Source organism: Scyliorhinus torazame, chromosome 18 (genome assembly GCF_047496885.1).
Source record: "Scyliorhinus torazame isolate Kashiwa2021f chromosome 18, sScyTor2.1, whole genome shotgun sequence".
NCBI classification, from domain to species: domain Eukaryota; kingdom Metazoa; phylum Chordata; class Chondrichthyes; order Carcharhiniformes; family Scyliorhinidae; genus Scyliorhinus; species Scyliorhinus torazame.
The window spans coordinates 125,459,132-125,481,074 of NC_092724.1; the positions used below are offsets into that span (position 1 = coordinate 125,459,132).

The window sequence follows — 21,943 nt, forward strand, 5'->3', positions numbered from 1 at the left end:
GTCCCCTATCAACCATCTGGGTCATATCATTGACAATGAAAGTCTACATAAAGAACCAAAGAAGATTGCGGAGATCTTAGAAGCTTCACATCCACACAATCTGGCGCAGTTGAGGTCATTTTTAGGATAACATCTAAATTATTATGGTTAATTCATTCCTAACTTAGCAATTAGGCTAAAAGGGTGGAATGAATTAATCATAATAATTTAGATATTATCCTAAAAATGTGGTGAGCACTGCTGCCTACGGCGCTGTGGACCCAGGTTCGAATCCCGGCCCTGGGCCACTGTCCGTGTGGAGTTTGCACATTCTCCCCGTGTCTGCGTGGGTCTCACCCCCACAACCCAAAGATGTGCAGGTTAGGTGAATTAGCCATGCTAAATTGCCCCTTCATTGAAAAAATAATAATTGGATACACTAAAAAAAAATTTTAATCATGAGGCGAAAACCACTACACACTTTGCTGTGTGTCAAACACGCATGGCACTGGACCAAAGAATGTGAACATGCTTATCAAAACATAAGTCGTTTTAAAGAAGTTGGAGTTTTTGGTCCAAAACTGAGGTTCCAGCCGGCTTGCGACACATCCCCCTACAGGGTTGGTGCAATTGTCTCTCACACATAATGCCCGCAGGAGAGCAATGGCCAATTGCATTTGTATCTAGTGCTGAGTTGAACTATGTCCGGCTAGAAAAATAACCTTTGAACATCACTTTTGGTGTAAGAAGATTTCACCATCAGCTTTATGGACATCCATTTTACACTTTTGACTAATCATCGACACTTAAATACAATCTTTGGGCTGTGTAAAGGTATTCCTTCTTCAGCAACTAGTTGATTGAAAAGATGAGGCGGGATTCTCCCCTACCCGGCGGGGCGGGCGGTCCCGGCGCCGAGAAGTGGCGTGAACCACTCCGGCGATGGGCCTCCCAGAAGGTACGGAATCCTCCGCACCTTCAGGGGCTAGGCCGGCGCCGGCAGGGTTGGCTCTGCACCAGCCAGCGCCGAAGGGCCTCCGCCAGCCAGCGCGGGTTGGCGCATGCGCGAGAGCGCCAGCGTGTGCTGGCGTCATCCCAGCGCATGCGCAGAGGGGTTCGTCTCTGCACCGGCCATGGTGGAGGTCCACAGCAGCCGGTGAGGAGGGAAAGAGTGCCCCCACAGCACAGGCCCGCCCGCAGATCGGTGGGCCCCGATCGCGGGCCAGGCCACCGTAACCCAGGCCAGATCCCCCCGTGCCCCCCCGAGGACCCCGGAGGCCACCCGCAGAGCCTGGTCCCGCCGGTAAGTACCAGGTCTAATTTACGCCAGCAGGACCAGCCTAAAACGGGCGGCCGCTCAGTCCATCGCGGGCCGGAGAATCGCCGGGGGGGCCACAGCCAGCGGCCGCCAACCGGCGCAGCGCAATTCCCGCCCCGCCAAAACCCCGGCACTGGAGAATTCGGCAGCCGGCGGGGGCGGGATTCACGACGTTCCCCGGCGATTCTCCGGCCCTTCGGGGGGTCGGAGAATCCCACCCATGGTCTTTGATTTGTTGGCACATGATTATGATATCCAGTATCGTAAGCCAGAGCAGCGCGTAAATGCGGATCCTTTATCTAGACTGCCGCTACAGGTCAAACAAGGTCAGGAAGTCAAACAAGAATTTGATAAATATTTTGGCCGGGATTCTCTGACCGCCGCGCCCGGTCGGAGAATCCCCGGTGGGGACACGAGGGGCGAAATTCTCCTACCCGCCCTGCCACATTTCTGCGCTGACCGGCCGGCGGGAGTCTCCGTAACGCCGGCCGGTCAATGGGGTTTCCCATTGTGGGGCAGCCCCACGCCGTCGGGAAACCCCCGGGCGCCGGCAGAACGGAGACTCCCGCCGGCGGAGAATGACGCCCGAGAATCGTGCCCTGCTGCCCCGACGCCGGCTTCATGATTCTCCCCGCCAATTTGGGCGCCCACGGGATTCCAGCAGGGCCGATCGGGGGCTGTTGAAAGCGCCCCCCCCCCACCCCGGCAATTCTTCGGGCCCTGACGGGCCGAGTGGCCGCCCAGTTCGACCGAGTCCCGCCGGCGTGACCTGGAATGTGTGTCTCCAGGGGCTGTCCTGGAGGGGGGGGGCGGGGGGGATCTGATCCCGGGAGGGATGGATCCTCATGGTGGCCTGGCCTGCGATCGGGGCCTACCAATTGGCGGGCGGGCTGGTTCTGTGGGGGCCTATGTTCCTCTGCGCCGGGCCCCTGTAGTGCTCCGCCATATTGCCTGGAGGCAGGCGCGGAGGAGGGAATCCCTGCGCATGTGCGGAATCACGCCTGCCCATGTGCGGAATCACGCCTGCCATAGCGCGCAAGCGTGGAATGACGCCGGCCGTTCTGCACACGCGCGAACTCGCGCCAGCTAGTGCCACGGGGACCACTCCGGCACCGACCTAGCCCCCTAGGAAGGGAAGCATTTCCCATTATCGGGGACCGTTGACACTGGAGTGGTTGGTGCCGCTTTTCACGCCGGCGTAGATACATAGCCCCATTATTGGAGAATCCCGCCCCTTATATCTCTCTTATGTTTAAACCGTGCTGAAAACTTAATCTCAAGTACAAAGGTATACAAGATCTGATCCAGTGATGGGGCAGGTTATGGATATGATTCAAAAAGAAACTTTAACAAATCTGCACCGAAAGAACCCAGACCTCAAGCCCTATATCATTTATGGAATCATAGAATCTCTACAGAGCAGGGAGAGGTCATTCAGTTCATCGAGTCTGCACTGACCCTCTGAAAGAGCGCTCTACCTAGAACCACGCCCCCACCCTGTCCCTGAAACCCAGTAACCCCACCTAACGTTTTGGACACTAAGGGGCAATTTAACATGGCCAATCCACCTAACCGGCACATCTTTGGACTGTGGGAGGAACCCATGAAGACATGCAGCACACGTGCAAACTCCACGCAGTCAACCCAGGCCGGAATTGAACCGGGTCCATGGCGCTATGAGGTAGCAGCACACCACAACCAATTTCTGAACCTCCCGCCATATTCTCCCCCATGCCCACCACCGAACCTGCTAACGGGGGCTTGGGAGAATTTTGGCCAATGATGGAAACTTTACCTCATTGATGGTTAAGGTACTGTGAGTTCATGGTGGAAGCACTAATATTAGCCTCTGTCTATAAATTAATAAGGGAAAACATGGACCAAAATTCCCAGTCCTGATCACCATCTCCTCATCCCCCTGAAGTAAGCCTAGGTTAGCGGACATTTGTGTGAGGAAAATAAAACGCAGCAATTGCTCCTTCCTCAGGTGGTTGAATATTCCCTTAACCATCTCTGGTTGGACCACAAATGATAAATGGTCATCTGGACAAAGATCCAGAGTGTTGCCAGCTCCCATGAACTGTTCCCTGGCCGGTGTCAGCACTGCCAGGAAAGGGAGCCAATCAGGAGGAAAAGTAGAAAGAGAGATTGACCCACCAAAAGTTGTGCTTTTAACTGAATTCTAAAACAAGAGCATTCGATCATCATTTATTAGATATGTATTTTATCATTTCATATTTGCGTCAATTGGTATATTAAGTGATTGTTACATTGCAATGCTCAGCACAACTGTGCATTGTGAACTTGATGATTTCTTTTAGGATTCTCTGCCTGCATATTGTGGAATGGGCACTCCAATTACAGCTCTGTGTGTGTAAAGGCTTCGTTGAGAATTTCGCCACACCAAGCAACAGATATCTTTGTTCTTTCATGAAGGCAACATAATTCTAAATGTTAACACAACAATAGAATATTAAACAATGAGGCTTGCATGTGTGATACAAGTAATGGAACACCCAAGGGTCTCAATTGATTAGTCCCCACATGAGAATGTGGCCCTTCATAAAAAGTTTGTGAATTCCCCAGAATATGGCAAGATGTAGCAACTGAACACCAATCATGCTTCAAATGACTTCTTTACTGCTGGATATGATGGTTACCGTCTTTCCAAAATTAAGTACATTTAGCTGTTTTGCATTGTTGTTTAGAGGCAAGGGAGGTTTGCTGAAAAGCACCCCAAGTTTGAGGAAATTGTATTTTTCAACTCCTGATCAATGTCTATCGACAATTAGCAGTTTAATCATCGTATTTTACTTTCACAGGATTGTTAAATAGAAGGGGACTGGAGAGTAATCTGTTGATCTGAGGGTAAGAAAATCATTTATTTTTCTCAGACTGAGTATAATTCTGAAAGTAAACAATTTGCATACACCAAGCTTTAGTAGTAAACTGGTCAAATAAAACTCTGTAATATCTATGTATTGCCAAATGAGTAAAGGTGCTGCGATCAAAATATTCATGTGGCTCACCAGGTTTTAAAAGTCTTTTATTATTACTGTGCCACCTTCATGGAAACAACGTAGCTCACAAGCCTGCCCCGATTTAAGACATTGAGAAAGAAATCAAGTTTGCTTTAGGATTTTCCCCAAAGTTGGAGAGTAAGAATGAAGAGCGAAAAAAAGTCAATGCTCAGTCTGATTTTCTACATTTCCTTGAATAGCCATGTGGGGATAATATGAAGTTGAAAGGGCGAAGCCCGAGGGCGGCATTGCGCTTGAAAGGTGGCGTGGCAGGTAGATGCCAGGAAAGCCCTCATTGTGGATTCGCCCATTGGGGCGGGATCAGTATTTTGCAAATCTGCATATTAGAGTGAGACAGCTAGTCCTTCTCTAATATGCGCTCCCCTGATCTACCCGAGGCTTTGGGATCTAACCTCTTTGCCTTGGAGACCTTGGGTGAGCGCAGTTCAGTGCTGGTCCCACAAACAAGGACCGGATGGAATGGGGCTGGATGGCACTTTGGCACTGATAGCCTGTCACACAGGTAGTGCCACCTGGGTGCCAGCCTCGCATTGTCAAGGTATCCAGGTGACATTACCAGATGGCAGGGGCACTGCCAGGGTACCATGCTGGCACAGCCAGAATGCCAGGTTGGCATCTTCCCATGCTAGGGATTGGGCCTGGGCTGCCCAGAACATGTTATGTGGGGGGTGAAGAGGCCTGAGGGCTCTCCTATAGGTGAGCTAGGGTTTTGGGGGCGTTTGGCAGTCACATCGGGGAGTTTAGCGGAGCTCTCCAATGCATGAAACAGGACTAAGTGTGGCCTCAGTGGGCAGTTCCCTGCTGAGGCACTGAATTGTAACAAGATCATGATAGATAACGTGGTGTTTTTTGGTGCTGTAAGCACCCAGCTAAACGTGCTTGTCACAGGACTCTGTTCCAATTTGATTAGATTGAGCCCTGAGTTACCTCTAATACCAGTGGGGCTATATGCCAATTGGTATTAGGTGGGTATAAAAATGACTGACTTTCAGAAAACTGAGCCTTTGGTTATTTATTTTCTAAAATCTGCTGCATGTACAGTTTGGATAATGTGATAATTCTGGTTCATGTATTCATATGTGATTTACAACATTTTTATGTTGGCTTGAGCCGGAGCCACACTTCTGCAACTGTAAAATTCAGGATGTTTCCCGAACACAGTATGGGATATCAATTGTAGAATGCAACAAAGCTTTTAATTTGGTTCAACGACGAACTAACCTTTGACATGTCATCTCAGGTCTGAAATTAAAATGCTAACCTCAAAGCAAGTTATCCGGATTGCTTCCCATAATGAGTTCTGAATATTTTGTTGAAAATGTTACTTGGCATAATACAGCATTCTCACTGCTTCTTTCCTGCTTTACCATTGTGCCTATCGTGTTCATTTGTTATCCACTCTTACCCTTACTGGCTCTGAAGAACAGTTACACGGACTCAAAACACTTGCTTTGTTTTCTCTCCCTACGGATGCTTGTGGACCTGTGGAGTGTTCTCTGTTCTTCTTACGGTTACTTGTTGTTCCAAGTAAGTCGTCTTCCTCTTCTGGTGTTTAAAGGACCTTAATTACTCTTTCACTCCTTACCCTAATGAAGATATTTGTCATAATTTTTACGCTTCAGTGCACTCTTTTATTCCAACACGTAACATAAACTGCTGAGACGGTAATCCCATACTTTATGACCCTTTCCATGTTAACTTACTATTGCCATCCAATCTGTCAATAGTTCAGATTTTGGAAACATATTCTGCAGGGTTCTCCACCGGGAGGATCCTCCAATTCACCGGCAGCCCACCCACGCCCACGGGTTTCCCGGATGCGTAGGGTGGCCACAATGGGAAAGAACATTGGCCAAGGTGGGAACAGGGAATCCCGCTGCCTGTGGGGACGTGCTGTGTGAGAAAACAGGACTGGCGGGATGGATAAGCCCGCTCATTGTTCTAAAGGATGCAGAAAAGCCATAAGGGTCCTTAAAATTAATACATAGCTCGGGGTAAAATGCGAAAAATAACAAAAGGGAGAAACTGCACAGCCGACTATCGGCGGAATTGTCCGGCTCGTTCCACCGGCGAGACCTTCTGGTCCCGTCGAAGGTGGCCGCGCCACCGCAGTGGTGGGTTCCTCTGTAGATTTCAGCGGAACTGGAAGATCCTGCCAACGGCCCATGGTGACCCGCCTCTGCCGCTGGAAAACACTCCGCTGAAAGGGCGGAAAACCCCGGAAAAGCCCGGAAAACTAAATGTTAAAACATTTTATTCAGGGGACGTGGGCATTGCAGATTGTGCCAGCATTTGTTGCCCATACCCTAATTGCCCTTCAATGGGCAGTTAACACTCAACCATATTGCTGTGGCTCCCATGTAGGCCAGACCGGGTAAGGATGGCAGATTTCCTTCCCTGAGGGACAACAATAGTGAACCGGAGGGGTTTTTACAACAATGGTTTCATGGTCATCATTAGACTTTTAATTCCAGATTTTTATTGAATTCAGGTTTCACCATCTGCAGTGGCGGGATTTTAACCTGGGCCCTCGGAGCATTACTCTGAGTCTCTGATTTATTAGTCCAGTGACATTACCACTATGCCACTGCCGCCTCTACTGATTATTTTTACACATAAAGTAAAGTCAAATCTTTTCCACATTGTCATATCACTGTCCAGTCAGAAGCATGAACCAATATTGTACACAAAATTAACTATTTTCAAAGTGCTAAAAACTGCAAAAGACTGCAAAGAAGTATCAGGCAGCTAAAATGGTCATAATAAAATCAGCATATACATGAAAGGAAACAACTCAGTCCAAAAGCTTAAAGGGAAACATCTCGATACATCTGGAGGAAGAAACCAGCTCATTCTTTGAGTCATCTCATTACTGGCAAAAACATATTTGTTTTGTTCATTTTAATTAATTCTGATGAAATAACATGGAAATGCCCATGTAATCCTTTTTTATTACCAGCGCGCCAATAATATTAAATAGTATTTAATACAAATTGCAGGACATATGTCCCGTGTTTCTGGAGTAATTTTCTTTTTAAAAAGGTAGGCGAAGGACCGCTAAATGCTATTTCTGCTTAAGATTCTGCAATCTTTTGTGCCGGTTACAGAAATATCAGGCAAATCGTGCTGGAAGAACCAACACAATCAAGCAGAAACTCCAGGCCGGTATAGTTAATAACTGGAGCAAGCTGTAGTTAGCATACACATGAGGGTAGCTCCACACCTGACTGCAACACACAAATTATTCCCTCATCAGAATTCAACCTTTTTTCTCTCAGAAATAAATGCATTTATTTCATGCAATCCAGTCAGATTCCTTGCACAGATTGCTTCATGATTTCTCCTAATGCATCAGTAGAGCATAAATATTCATTTTACAGCACAACGTTAGCACGTTTTCATAAGCGAGAAATGAATTGTGTTACTTTAAGTCTGTTGGTATTGGAGCTTGATCCAAATGTAATTTATAGTGCTGGTCCTGTACAGTTTTCAGGGATAGAAATATGCAGTGTTTATTTAAGTTAATTGGATTCAACGCTTGATTGGAGATTTTCATTTCACAGGTACTCATGGGCAGCTCCGTAGGTTAATAGGTGTCCAACAAGAGCTGTTCAGGGCCCCCTCCCCACCCTTAAAGTAGGCCAACAGCAAAAGAATGAGCTGTGGGCTGATTATTCACAGGGTGTTGTTCCTTTTGTCCTATGTTAACTTCCATTCTTTCCTTGATCCTTTCTTTCTTCACATTTCACTGTTGCTGTTTGACTGTTCCTCCTGTTCTTCATTTAGCCCCTCAAACCTGTTCCACCATTCAACGCTATCACAGCTGATCTGAGCCCTGAATTCATGTGCCTGCCTTTGCCCCATATCTCTTAATTCCTTTAGTTAACAAAAATTGATCAGTCTCATCCTTTCATTTGTGCCCTCACCCCAATACCACCCCCCCCCCCCCCCCCCCCCCCCCCACTCCAGGGTTGCATTCTCCACAACTCACCTCAGCGCACACAATGTACAAGAAGAGTTTCCTTCATCGCTCTTCACCCCTGAAAGCTGGTCACTGTACTATATAAGTTGCACACATATGTTCCTCAGGTCTCTCAACAGCTGCCAGCTGCACACAGTTGCTTCTGCAGCCTCTGAATATTGAGCTCTGTGTATTTAGAAACTGAGTAAGATGGGAAGTAAAAAAAAGGCAGGTTTTGCTATAGAAGGGCAAAATAAATTTCAATTGAATTGTCAGGGTTGTGACATTTTTGCAAGGCAGGTTGCGGGACGTGCAAGCTGATCATTTTTGTAGCGCCAAAAATCATAGAATCCTTACAGTGCAGAAGGAGGCCATTGGGTCCATCGAGTCTGCACCGACCCTCCAAAAGAACACCCTATCCCCGTAACCCCGCCTAACCTTGAGGACACTAAGATGCAATTTAGCATGGCCAATCCACCAACCTGCACATCTTTGGACTGTGGGGGGAAACCGGAGCGCCCGGAGGAAACCCACTCAGACACGGAGAGAAAGTGCAAACTCCACACAGGCAGTCACCGGAGGCCGGAATTGAACCGGGGTCCCTGGCACTATGAAGGAGCAGTGTACCACCGTGCCACTCGTCGGCAGTCGGGCAGTTCCGGCAACAGGAGTGGAACGTATTGCAAGAACTGGAGAGCCGGGTTTACGTAGGCGCCATGCACGTGACGCGATCGTCCCCTCCTTCCCTCCTGCACCAGTCACTGCCGGGCACATTTTGCTACATTCAGCATTGGGAACATCATTTGAATACATTAACATAAAATTATCAGGCCTCTATGCCTGAAACATCCCACCCCTGTCCCCCTCCTCCATCAGACAATCCATCCACATCAGTGTGAGAGCAGAACGGGATGAATCACGATTTGTCTCCCAAGGTGGTGAACAGACATCCCAGGGGAGCTCAGGTGAGTGCTGCACCCGGGGGGGAGAGGATCATGCCCTGGCACTACCTGGGTACTGCCCTCTGGCATTGCCTGAGTACTGCCTCCTGGTACTGATGCAGGGGGTGGTTAGGGGGGGGGGGGGCGTTCCAGGGTGAACTCCTTTGTTCTCTCTGCTTTGGGGAGGCTCTTGAAAATGGTGTCCCGATCTTCAGCTGTCTGAGTTGCTGGCAGGACAGGCGAATCAGTGGCTGTCTCACCAGCGATACGTCGTGGGATCCGATCTTTCATGGGTTTATTCAAAGCCCCAGACAATACAGGGGAGAAAGCTGCCACTGCTGTTGATGGCTTCAACATCGCTTTTCCTGCCCGGCATCGACCTATGTCAATTTTAAGGGGCTTCTGGGAACAACAACTTATGTTAATATAGCAGTTTTAATGTAGTCAGATGTCCTGAATTGATTCGCGAGGGCAATATAAAACAAAAATGACACTAAATCACAAAGAATTAGACCAGATGGCCAAAAACTTGGTAAAAGAATTAGATTTTTCAGGGCTTCAGGGAGGGTTTTGAACTAAATTATGGGAGGGAAGGTTCACTTAGGCGAGATTTGGAAAATTAAAAAGAAAAGACAAGTTAATAGTTCAAGGTAATCATATGAGTAATGCCACTAGAGTGTGACAGGAAGAGACAGGGAGTACAAACATAAGAGTGCACTAGATGAAGGGGAAAATGTTAAAAAGATAGAATTAAACTGAACGCATGCAGCACTTATAACATAGTGGATAAACTGATATAGATAGAAATAAACGAGCAGGATACAATAGCCATTGCAAAATGGTTGTAAGGTGGTCAAGGCTGATGCCTGAATATTCAGGAGTATTTGGCATTTCTCATGGAAAGGAATGGAGAAAAAGGAGGTGGTTTAGCTCTGTTAATAAAGTATGAGAGCAGTACAGTCGTGAGAAAATCAAGATATAGAATTGATTTGGGTGGAAATAAGGAATAGCAAAAGACAGAAGTGGGAGTAGTTTAAAGGACCACTGGCAGCAATTATACTGTAGGACAGAGTATAAATCAAGAAGTAATGGGGGCTTGATAAGAAAGATAATGCAATAATTGTGAATGATTTTAATATTTTTGTAGATTGGACGAATCATATTGGCGATAGAGGATGAGCTTATAAGACATTCAGGACATTAAAACAATATGTTCTGGAACCAACCAGGCGGCCAGGCTATTTTAGACCAGGTAATATGTATTGAGACAGGATTAATTAATTACTTCATAGAAAAGGATCCTTTATGCAAGAATGATCATAACATGACACAATCTCACATTCAATTTAAGGGTGAGTACTGTGGTTCAGAAACTAGTTACTTAAACTTAGCTGAAGGCAATTGTAAGGATTATAAGGATATGAGGAGAGCGTTGGCTAAAGTGGATTAGGAAAATAAGTTCAAAAGTAAGATGGTAGAGACAGAGACAATTACTTAAGCAGGTATTTTAGAATTCTCAACAGACATATGAAAAAGAAAGATTCTAGGAGAAGGATGCACCATTCACCAGTTTCAAGTGGCATCAAATTAATAGAGAAGGCATACAAAAGCAATGATTTGTGGTTAGTCAGGCATTTGGGAAAATGTTAAAAGCCAGTAAATTGATTTATTGACTGATTGATTGATTTATTGTCACATGTACCGAAGTACAGTGAAAAGTATTTTTCTGCGGCCAAGGGAACGTACACAGTATGAACATAGTAGACAAAAGAATAATCAACAGAGTACATTGACAGTGCTGCATCAACAAATAGTGATTGGTTACAGTGCGGAACAAGGCCAAACAAGAGCAGCATAGGGCATTGTGAATAGTGTTCTTACAGGGAACAGATCAGTCCAAGGGAGAGTCGTTGAGGAGTCTAGTAACTGTGGGGAGGAAGCTGTACCTATGTCTGGATGTGCGGGTCTTCAGACTTCTGTATCTTCTGCCTGGAGGAAGGGCCTGGAAGAGGGCAAAGCCTGGGGGTGAGGGGTCTCTGACAATGCTGCCTGCCTTTCTGAGACAGCAGGAGGTGTACACATAGGCAATGGGAGGATGGCAAGCTTGTGTGATGCATTGGGCTGGGTTCACCACACTCTGCAGTTTCTTGCGATCTTCGGCCGAACAGTTGCCATACCAAGCTGTAATGCAGCCAGATTGAATGCTCTCTATGGCACATCTGTAGAGGTTTGTGAGAGTTGATACGGACGTGCCGAATTTCTTTAGCTTCCGTAGGAAGTAGAGACGTTGTTGGGCTTTCTTGATTGTTGCATCAACATGAGTGGACCAGGACAGACTGTTGGTGATGGTGACCCCCAGGAACTTAAAGCTGTCGACCATCTCTCCTTCGGAGCCATTGATGTAGTCGGGGATGTGTGTCGTGCTACGTTTCCTGCAGTTGATGATCTGTTCCTTGGTCTTTCCAGCATTTAGAGAGAGGTTGTTTTTGGTACACCATGCAAGTGAAATGGCAGAGGATTTGTGTGTGAAGTTTGCATTCATCTTCACAGTAGACATCCCAAGTATAGTAGAAAAATGAGGCAAAAGAGAGGGAGAACTAATGGGACTAAAGGCTAACAAGTCTCCTGGACCTAAAGGTTTGCACCCTAGGGTCTCAAAAGAAGCAGCTTCAGAGACAGTGGATGCATTGATTGTAAACTTCCCAAATTTGTTAGATTCCTGATACCAACGGATTGGATAACCATGAATGCAATGCATCTAGTCAGGAAATGAGTGCACTGAAAGTAGGAATCTAGGCCAGTTATCCTAACATCTGTCATTGTGAAAATACTAGAATCCATTGTTAAGGAGTTAATAGCAGACTATTTAGAAGATCAAAAGAATCAAGAAGAGTCAACATGATTTTGTGAATGGGAAATCAGGTTCAAAAAATGTATTAGCAATCTTTGAGAATGCAACAAGCAGGGTGGATAAAAGGGGAACCAGTACATTATTTGGATTTCCAAAATGCATTCAATAAAGTGTCACGTAAAAGGTTACTGCTCAAGATGAGAGCTCATGGTGTTGGGGGTGATATCGCAACATTGATAGAGGATTGACTAACTAACAGAAACAGAGTCAGGTAAATAGGTCATTTTCATCATGGAAAACTGTAACCAGTAGAGTGCCACAGGGGACAGTGCTGGGGCCTCAAGTATTTATGATCCATATTAAAGACGTGGAGCAAGGGACTGACAATATTGTAGTCAAATTTGCTGATGATGCAATGATAGGTAGAAAAGCAAGTTGTGAGGAAGATATTGACAGGTTAAATGAATGGGCAAAAATTTTGCAAATGGAGTGAAATATGATGTTGTCCACTTTTAGAGCATCGAATTTTAAACCTCTTAGGCAAGTTGTGATAATATCATCTTTATTTCAAATACTCAAAAAAACTTGTTGCTTGGTTATTTAAATTGTGAGAGCATGAAAACATGTACCATTTACATACAAACATACCTATCATGGACAATAAAAAGAAACACATTCATTTTGCCCATTGCCTATGTATGTCTACCTGTTTGTGATGATTTGCTGTTTGAAGATTGACTTGCTCCTTTACTACATCACAAAGACTACACTTCTTAATTGACTGTAAAGTGCTTGGGACATCCTGATGTTGTGCAAGATGTTATATAAACAAACATCTTGGGTGGGATTCTCCGCAATCGGCGCGATGTCCGCCGACCGGCGCCAGAAACGGCGTGAATCAGTCCGGCATTGCGCCGCCCCAAAGGTGCAGACTTCTCCGCATCTTGAGGGGCCGAGCCCTCACCTTGAGGGGCTAGGCCCGCGCCGGACTGATTTCCACCCTGCCAGCTGGCGGGAAAGGCCTTTGGTGCCCCACCAGCTGGCGCGGAAATGACTTTGCCGGGCGCCGCATGCGCGGGAGCGTCAGCGGCCGCTCACGGCATCCCCGTGCATGCGCAGTGGAGGGGGTCTCTTCCGCCTCCGCCATAGTGGAGACCATGGCGAAGACGGAAGGAAAAGAGTGCCCCCACGGCACAGGCCCGCCCGCGGATCGGTGGGCCCTGATCGCGGGCCAGGCCACCGTGGGTGTACCCCCCGGGGCCAGATCGCCCCGCGCCCCCCCCAGGACCCCGGAGCCCGCACGCGCTGCCTTGTCCCGCCGGTAAGAGAGGTGGTTTGATTCTCGCCGGCAGGACAGGCATTCCAGCAGCGGGACTTCGGCCCATCGCGGGCCGGAGAATCGCCGGGGGGGGCGCCAACCAGCGCGGCGCGATTCCCACCCCCGCCGAATATCCGGTGCCGGGGAATTCGGCAACCGGCGGGGGCGGGATTCACGCCAGCCCCCAACGATTCTCCGACCTGGCGGGGGGGGTCGGAGAATCCCGCCCCTTGTTTCTTTCTTTAGAATGTAGGTTTCCACATTATTCAACATTGGCTTGGATTTTGAAGGCAATTGGAACAATTACTACTGTATTTTGTTTCAAATGCAAGACACATTGATGAAGGTCGGGTAGTGGATATGGTGTATATGTATTTCAGTAAGACATTTGATAAGGTTCCCCATGGTAGGCTCATTTGGAAAGTCAAGGGACATGGGATACAGGGAGATTTGGCTGTCTGGATACAAAATTGGCTGGCCGATAGAAGACAGCGAGTGGTAGTGGATGGTAAGTATTCCGCCTGGAGGTCGGTGACCAGTGGTGTCCCGCAGGGATCTGGGGCGAGATTCTCCAACCCCCCGCCGGGTCGGAGAATCGCCTGGGGCTGGCGTGAATCGCCTGTTGCCGAATTCTCCTCCACCGGATATTATGCGGATGGGCCGAAGTCCCGCCGCTAAAATGCCTGTCCCGCCAGCGTAGATTAAACCACCTGCCTTACCGGCGGGACAAGGCGGCGCGGGCGGGCTCCGGGGTCCTGGGGGGGGCGCGGGGCGATCTGGCCCCAGGGTGTGCCCCCACGGTGGCCTGGCCCGCGATTGGGGCCCACCGATCTGCGGGCGGGTCTGTGCCGTGGGGGCACTCTTTCCCTTCCGCCTTCGCCATGGTCTCCACCATGGCGGAGGTGGAAGAGACTCCCTCCACTGCGCATGCGCAGGAATGCCGTCAGCGGCCGCTGACGCTCCCGTGCATGCACCGTCCGGAGATGTCATTTCCGCGCCCGCTGGTGGGGCACCAAAGGCCTTTTCCGCCAGCTGGCGATGCGGAAATTCGTCCACCGCCGGCCTAGCCCCTTAAGGTTGGGGCTCGGCCCCCAAAGATGCGGAGCATTCCGCACATTTGGGGCGGCGCGATGCCCGACTGATTTGTGCCGTTTGGGCGCCAGTCGGCGGACATCGCGCCGTTTCTGGAGAATTTTGCCCCAGGTCTGGGACCTCTGCTCTTTGTGGTTTTTATAAATGACTTGGTGAGGAAGTGGAAGGATGGGTTAGTAAGTTTGCCAATGACAGTTTTGTAAGGGCCCCGAAGAATCCAGCACGAGTTTTTAGGATACAAAATAATAAAGTTTATTTACTATAACAACATATACATAGCAGTAACTTCCCTTGCTACCTTCTCCTTCCTCCTGGTTCCTGGACTGGCCAGCTTATTTATAGTAGGAGTTTCTCCGCCCCCCTCATTGGGGAAGTTCATACTCCCATAGGATTGTGGGATAATCATTAGTCCCCAGCCAATCGTCAGGAGGCAGGTTATAACATCCCTCCCCCCCAAAGTCCAAGGAATCCACCGTAGGCCCTGGCGAAGGGAGGCGTCGAACTCGTTTGGCCGCAGGCCGGACGCCATTTGCACGCGGCGCTGGATCAGGCGGCGTATAACGAGACGGAGACCGGCGCTTCCGTGATGAACGGCGCGGTTGTACATCCACGGCCTGTGGACCCGAGGATTCCCCCTCTGATTCATCCTGTGTCTCCATCTCGGAGTCAGAGTCTGCTGCCTCCGTCATGTCAGCGTCTCTGTCCCCATTCGGTCCCGTCATGACCTGCGCAGGTTTTGAGTGAGGCACCAGTGGAAGATTTGGAGGACTACCTTCCCTTGTTTCTGGTCTTTGCCGCTGTTGAACTGAGCTCCGGGGGCGGGGAATCTTTTGCGGGGATGATCTTCTGGACCGGACGTGGTCTACATGTTTTCGCTGGAGACGACCCTGGGCTTGCACTTGGTACGATATAGGGCCCGTTTGGCGAAAGATTACCCCAGGAACCCATTGGGCACCACCAGCAAAATTCCGCACGAATACTGGGTCACCGGGCGCAAACTGCCGAATCGGACGATGCCGAGACAATCCCGGTCCCTGCCGTTCTTGTGTGCGGCGTACTTTTGCGCCAATGTCCGGGAAGACCATACTAAGGCGGGTGCGAAGTCTCCGGCCCATTAGGAGTTCTGCGGGAGCTACCCCAGTCACTGTATGGGGGGTGGTCCTGTACGTAAACAAAAACCGAGCCAGTCTCGTGTCCATTGATCCGGAAGACTGCTTCTTTAGGCCTCTTTTGAATGTTTGCACTGCACGCTCTGCCAACCCATTTGAAGCCGGGTGGTAAGGGGCAGTGCGGATATGGCGGATGCCGTTCATCTTTGTAAACCTAGCAAACTCCTCACTCGTGAATGGAGTGCCATTATCCGTGACCAGCACCTCGGGGAGGCCATGCGTGCTAAATGATAAACGCAGTTTTTCAATTGTTGCGCAGGACGTTGTCCCCTGCATCTTATGCACCTCCAGCCATTTGGACTGGGCGTCAATTAGTAGAAGGAACATGGATCCCTGAAAAGGGCCTGCGAAATCTGCATGCAAGCGTGCCCAAGGCCGCCCTGGCCATTCCCAGTGATGTAGGGGCGCGGCCGGCGGAAGCTTCTGATGCTCCTGGCAAATGGAGCAGTTTTGGGCCACCTTCTCAATGTCGGTGTCGAGGCCTGGCCACCAGACATAACTCCGGGCCAACATTTTCATCTTGGTCACGCCCGGATGCCCATTGTGCAAGTCTGATAATATCAGCTCCTGGTCTTTTTCCGGGACAACCACACGCGTCCCCCACAAGAGGATGCCGTCTTCCACGCTGAATTCTGACAGCTTGGAGGAAAATGCCCGTAACTCGCCTGGGAGCTGTCTATGCTGCCCACCATACAGGACTATGTGCCGAACCTTTGACAGGACTGGCTCCGTCTGGGTCCACTCACGGATCTGTGATGCCGTGACAGGCAAGGTGTCCATAAAATTTAGGGTTGCGACCACCTCACCGGTCGTGGGGGTCGACATGGGGCCGGTCGATAAAGGCAATCGGCTCAGTGCGTCGGCATTTGCTATCTGCGTACCCGGTTTGTGCGCCAGAGAATACTCATATGCAGCAAGCAACAAAGCCCAGTGCTGGATCCGTGCAGAAGCAATGGGCGGTATCGGCTTATCCTCTCTGAAGAGTCCCAGCAGGGGCTTATGATCAGTCACGATAGTGAAATGGCGGCCGTACACATACTGGTGGAAGCGTTTCACCGCGAAAACCACTGCCAGGCCCTCCTTCTCGATCTGCGCGTACTTCTTCTCCGCTGCAGTCAATGTGCGGGAGGCGAAAGCTATCGGTCGCTCGGCCCCGTTCTCCATCTTGTGGGACAGGACAGCCCCAATACCATACGGGGATGCATCACATGTGACGAGCAAAGGCTTTCCCGGATCATAGTGGGTTAGTAACCCAGACGACGACAATTGTTGCTTTACCCGCCGGAAAGCGGTTTCTTGCGGCTGACCCCAAACCCAGGTGTGATTTTTCTTTAGCAGCAGGTGTAAGGGGGCCAGCGTAGTTGCCAGATTGGGGAGGAACTTCCCGTAATAGTTTACGAGACCGAGAAAAGAACGAAGATGCGAAGTGTCAGTCGGGGTGGGGGCATGTTGAATTGCACGCACCTTCTCTGCGACGGGGTGCAGACCCTCGCGGTCCACCCGATAACCTAGGTAGACTACTTCTTTTGCCTGAAATATGCACTTTGTGTGACGTAAACGGACTCCAGCCTCCGAAAGGCGTTTAAGGACAGCCTCCAGATTTTCCAAATGCTCTTGCTCCGACGTCCCTGTAATCAACACGTCATCTAGGTAGACAGCCACACGTGGTAAACCTCTCAAAATGCCCTCCATAACACGTTGAAAAATTGCGCAGGCAGAGGATACTCCAAAGGGCAACCGTGTATATTCATACAGGCCCCGGTGTGTGTTAATTGTTACATATGGTCGGGAGGCAGGGTCCAGCTCCAACTGCAGGTAGGCGTGACTCATATCTAATTTTGTGAATGAGAGTCCGCCTGCAAGTTTCGCGTAGAGATCCTCTATGCGAGGCATTGGGTATCGGTCGAGTCGGGAAACTGTATTCACTGTAAGTTTATAGTCGCCACACAAGCGAACTGTGGCACCTGGCTTCATTACTGGCACAATTGGTGCTGCCCAGTCAGCAAAACGGACAGGCCTGGTAATACCCAAACTCTCCAAACGAGTGAGCTCCCCTTCTACCTTCTCGAGCAAAGCGTAAGGCACTGGGCGCGCCCGGAAATAGCGCGGTGTGGCTCCTGGTTTAACTTGGATACGGGCTACGGCCCCTTTTATTTTCCCCAGACCAGGCTGGAATACCTCTGGGTATCGTCCTAGCACCTCAGTCAACTCTCCAGAAACTGTTTGGAGGATGTGCTGCCATTGCAACCGCAAATGGCGCAACCAGTCCCGACCCAACAGGCTGGGCCCATGGCCACGCACTACGATAAGTGGGAAACGCCCCTCCTGGCGTCCATAGACAACAGGGGTCATTGTAGTTCCTGCAATTTCCAGTGGTTCCCCAGTGTAGGTGGCCAACCTGGCCTGTGAGTCAGTTAGTGTAAGGGTCTGTATACCCTGCTTGATGCGGTCGAATGTCCTCTGGGCGATCACGGAGACCGCTGCGCCAGTATCCAACTCCATCTCCAGCGGGTGGCCATTGACCCGTACTGTCACCTTAATGGGGGCCACACGGGGAGCTGCCACACAATGCAGCTGCAGGCAGTCGTCCTCCGTCTCCACATCCTCAGGAGTGGTCGCCGCAGGTTCATCCACATGGAAGGTACGGCCTCTGGGCTGGTCCCAGTTACGGCCCCTGGGCTGGTCCCAGTTTCGGTCGGAACGACGGCACCTCTGACGTCCCCAGGACCGCCGTCCGCGACGGGGTCGGCGCCTACAAGTCTGACACGGACATGGCTCCTCATCCATTGGCTCTGGAGAAGGCTCCCTTCGGGGAGGAACGTCCGATGGCCACTGGCGTCGGTCTGGTCGTTGCCTCGCCCAAGGTACCGCAGGAGTGCGGGGGGACGTTTTTGGGCGGAAAGGGTTTCGCCCCAAGGCATGCACTTCCATTCCCTGTTGCTCCTGTACTCCTCGCTCTGCGCTCTCTAGGGACAAGACTATTTGTATTGCCTGTTGAAAAGTCAATGTTGGCTCCGCTAACAACTTTCTCTGGGTGGCCGCATTGTTAATACCGCAAACCAAACGGTCGCGTAATATTTCTGACAAGGTCTCACCATAGTCACAGTATTCCGCAATCCCGCGTAGCCTGGATAAAAAAAATCGGCAAGGGATTCTCCAGGGGTCCTCTCAGCGGTATTAAACCGGTAACGCTGGACTATCGTGGACAGGGTTGGGTTAAAGTGTTGCCCCACTCTATTCACAAGTTCGTCAAACGTTTTGGTGTCCGGCGCAGCTGGGTACGTAAGGCTCCTAATCACCCCAAACGTATGCGGTCCGCAGGCGGTGAGCAATATGACCACCTGGCGCTCGTTTTCAGTGATATTGTTTGCCCGGAAATAGTAACGCATCCGTTGCGTGTACTGGTTCCAGCTTTCCAGCGCAGCATCAAAAACATCCAAACGTCCGTACAGAGGCATGGTATAATAGAAAACAACTTCCAACCTGTATCCAACAAAAATCCAGGGAGGTGGCTTCAGCAGTGTAGACAGCTATTCACTTTTACCTTCGTCGCCAGTTTTGTAAGGGCCCCGAAGAATCCAGCACGAGTTTTTAGGATACAAAATAATAAAGTTTATTTACTATAACAACATATACATAGCAGTAACTTCCCTTGCTACCTTCTCCTTCCTCCTGGTTCCTGGACTGGCCAGCTTATTTATAGTAGGAGTTTCTCCGCCCCCCTCATTGGGGAAGTTCATACTCCCATAGGATTGTGGGATAATCATTAGTCCCCAGCCAATCGTCAGTAGGCAGGTTATAACAGACAGGAAGGTTGGTGGAGTTGTAGATAGTGTTGAGGGTTGTTGCAGGTTACAACAGGATACTGACAGGATGCAGAGATGGGCTGAGAAGTGGCAGATGGCGTTCAACCCAGATAAATGTGAAGTGATTCATTTTGGAAGGTCGAATTTGAATGCTGAATACAGGGTTAAAGGCAGGATTCTTGGAAGTGTGGAGGAACAGAGGGATCTTGGCATCCACGTACATAGATCCCTCAGAGTTGCCACCCAGGTTGAGAAAGCGTATGGTGTGTTGGCTTTCATTAACAGGGGTATTGAGTTTAAGAGCCACAAGGTTTTGCTGCAGCTTTATAAAACCCTGGTTAGACCCACTTGGAATATTGTGTCCCATTCTGGTCCCCTCATTATAGGAAGGATGTGGATGCTTTGGAGAGGGTGCAGAGGAGATTTACCAGGATGCTGCCTGGACTGGAGGGCATGTCTTATGAAGAAAGGTTAAGGGAGCTAGGGCTTTTCTCACTGGAGCGAAGAAGGAAGAGAGGTGACTTGATAGAGGTGTACAAGGTGATGAGAGGCATGGATAGAATGGATAGCCAGAGACTTTTCCCCAGGGTGGAAATGGCTGTCACGAGGGGACATAATTTTAAGGTGATTGGAGAAAGGTATAGAGGAGATGTCAGAGGTAGGTTCTTTACACAGAGATTGGTGGGTGCTTGGAATGCACTGCCAGCAGAGGTGGTGGAGTCAGAGCAATTAGGGACATTTAAGCGACTCTTGGACAGGCACATGGACAGCAGTAAAATTAAGGGGTGTAGGTTAGGTTGATCTTAGATTAAGATAAATGATAGGCGCAACATCGTGGGTTGAAGGGCCTGTACTGTGCTGTACTATGTTCTATGTGCCCGTTTGCTATCGGAGGTGATTGCATTAATTATACAGGACTTTGCTAAATGGCTAACAATAAACCTGGCTGGAAGGGAGATTGGAATCTCTATAGTGACACCACTGGTTCTTTTGAAAACTTCAGCTGCAGAGAGTTGGGTCAATCTGCCAGTTCTGTAGGCAAAATATTATCCCCATGGTCTAGGAAATAATACTTAAACATCACCAATGCGTAGTGTAGTTTCTCTTGTCAAACCATCAGGGATCCAGAGAGTAAATGTAAAAAAAAGTTTATAGTTCATATTTCCTTATTCCCTGAATCTATGACCGTTTGAAGAAAAGTCTGAAAGGTAGCAGTTTCTTGTATAAACGTGATTACATATGCATGGGAGTGGATCTGTGTATCTGGTGCAGTTCTTTGGTTGGTTAGCTGTGCTACAATGGAGCAGACAGTTATGCAAATAGCTGAGCAAAAGTGAAATTGATTTTCTTTATGTGGTTCACAGGAAGAGAAGGAGAAATATATCATTTTCTTTCCTCACCATTTCCAAATAATGTGTTTTGTTTCGCATTTTAAATATTGTATCTGTATGCATGCCAATGCATCAATAAAATTTCAATCCCTTTGATCAAATAAAAACACGCTTTGCTGTGTAAAGTCCACTTTTGCGAATTGATAATTTTGCTAATTGAGGGCACGCCTAACAACTATCTTTTTAATTCACAAAATAAACATTATTTTATTGCATATGTAATTAGCACGTCAAAGAAGCTTTAGCCATTATTTAAACAATGCTTAACGGGAACTTCATTATTAAAGAAGTTTTTTTTTAAATCGTTATATTACATTTCACCTCCTTCTACCCTTTCTCTGTGTCAGCCTCGGGTTCTGAGCAATGCCTCTAACAGAGGATGGAATTGCAACAGGAATAGAAGATGCACATACATTTTGCTGACCCTGTCTGATTGTCAAATCATGGCCTGAAATTAATCGCAATTGCTTCCTGTTTTCTATTTTTATTTTGACGATTGGTTGTTGGTGAGATTGCAATATTGTCAATTTCAGTAGCAGTGATATTGAATTAATAGATAGCTCCTGAAGCAGTGAAATGTGTTCGACTTCCTGATCATTTTCTTTTAAGACGTTTATCAAGAATTAAACAAAATTGGGACTTTTTCTGAATCATGATAACATCGTCCAGTTTCTTTTTTCAGACGTGCCTCCTCTGCCATTATTTCCAATTAAGAATTTCTGTGCTTTTAGCAGTTTCATTTCAAAACAAAGCCCATTTATTTCCCTCCAATTCATGCTGCTCGCAAGGGGAAAGGGAGAGAGCCTGTGTGTGTAGAACAATAATATCTGGAGGCAGAGCTTTCCATCAATCTCAGATCTAATCCCTAAAGTGAAATAGAGCATAGAGAGGTTGGAAGTGCTACCTCTACGTGCACACTGATACAAATCAAGTGTGAGAGATTGCTCAGGTATCGGAGGCATTGAATAGGAGGGAGGAATCACAGGCAACTTTAGGTAACCAAGGGGTAGGAATAAAAGGAGAGGTTTTTCGCTAAAAAAAGCAGTGTGCCCGATATTTTTTGTTTTTACGTCTCA

General features: G+C 48.6%; 1 protein-coding gene across 12 annotated transcripts in view; it reads left to right on the plus strand.

The window, feature by feature from the left end:
* tnrc6c1 (trinucleotide repeat containing adaptor 6C1) overlaps positions 1–21,943 on the plus strand; it is an 881,061-nt gene that overhangs the window by 92,384 nt on the left and 766,734 nt on the right. For all 12 annotated transcript variants that reach the window (XM_072483296.1, XM_072483314.1, XM_072483305.1 and 9 more), the window contains one exon: positions 4,120–4,165. The gene's annotated coding sequence lies outside the window, so the exon portion shown is untranslated. The remainder of the gene's footprint in view (positions 1–4,119; positions 4,166–21,943) is intronic.